The sequence below is a fragment of the Elaeis guineensis genome, chromosome 5 (assembly GCF_000442705.2).
Source record: "Elaeis guineensis isolate ETL-2024a chromosome 5, EG11, whole genome shotgun sequence".
NCBI lineage: Eukaryota > Viridiplantae > Streptophyta > Magnoliopsida > Arecales > Arecaceae > Elaeis > Elaeis guineensis.
Window position 1 is genome coordinate 37,300,715 of NC_025997.2, and position 1,042 is coordinate 37,301,756.

Here is a 1,042-nt window from a genome sequence, read left to right on the forward strand (position 1 = left end):
CCTCCTTTGTCGAGTCTAAATAGTCCTAAGGACTTCACCACAACACAGGAGTTCATTAGAAAATGAAACATTTGTGATGAAAAAATACCAAAATAACTTTTATTTATTTATAATTCATGTACTAATACAAAAGGAGCACAACCGTCAACAGACTGACGATTGGCTTTGGGACACTATTCCCAACACTGAGCAGCTTGCCTTTTCCTGCGGATGCTTTCTTCCAGCTCACGGACTGATTTTCTTCTTTGAGGGAGCTTCATCTTTGGGGCCATTCTTACCACAAGAGCAGGCAGGGAGACTCGGAGGATCAAATGGATGAGTAGAAGGAGGGTTACAAGAGGATGGAAAGAGATTTTGACGGAGAGAAGAGACGATTTTGAGAAGAACGGTGGAGGCTAGGGCACGCTCCAACCGCTTCAATCAAAGGAGAAAGATGCAAAAATCTCCTTTCCCAAGGAGTGATTTGAGGTGGAGAGGAGAAGGGAGAATGCTCTTGAGCTAAATCCTTGGTTTTGGAGAGAAAGAAGATGAGGATGACAGGTCTTGGAGGGAGGAAGACGAAGAGAATAGAGGGTCGGCTCATGAACAGGTTTTAAGATAAAATGGAATGAGCCCGTGGGATGTTGGCCGAAAATTACAAGTTTGCCAATGGGTCGACCCTAGGGGGTCGACTCATGAATCACAAAAATTCAGAAAAAATATAAATAAATTCTGAAAAAATTTAAAATTTTGGGAGAAGAAATTTTGCTCAATGACAAGTTGTGAGAATGATAATCTTGAGCTTTTAGGACCAAGAGAGATGATGAAAATTGAGCTCAAAGAAATTTTGACATCAAATCTTTGGAATTGGAGAAATATTTAGGCATAAGGATCAAGAATTCCTAGATTTCTCCTAATTTCACAGAATCTATCCTCACTAAGGGCCTTTGTAAAGATATCAGCTAATTAATTTTCAGTGCAAACATATTCAAGAGTTATATCTTTGTTTTGAACATGTTCTCTTATAAAATGATGTCTTATTTCAATATGCTTAGACCTTGAA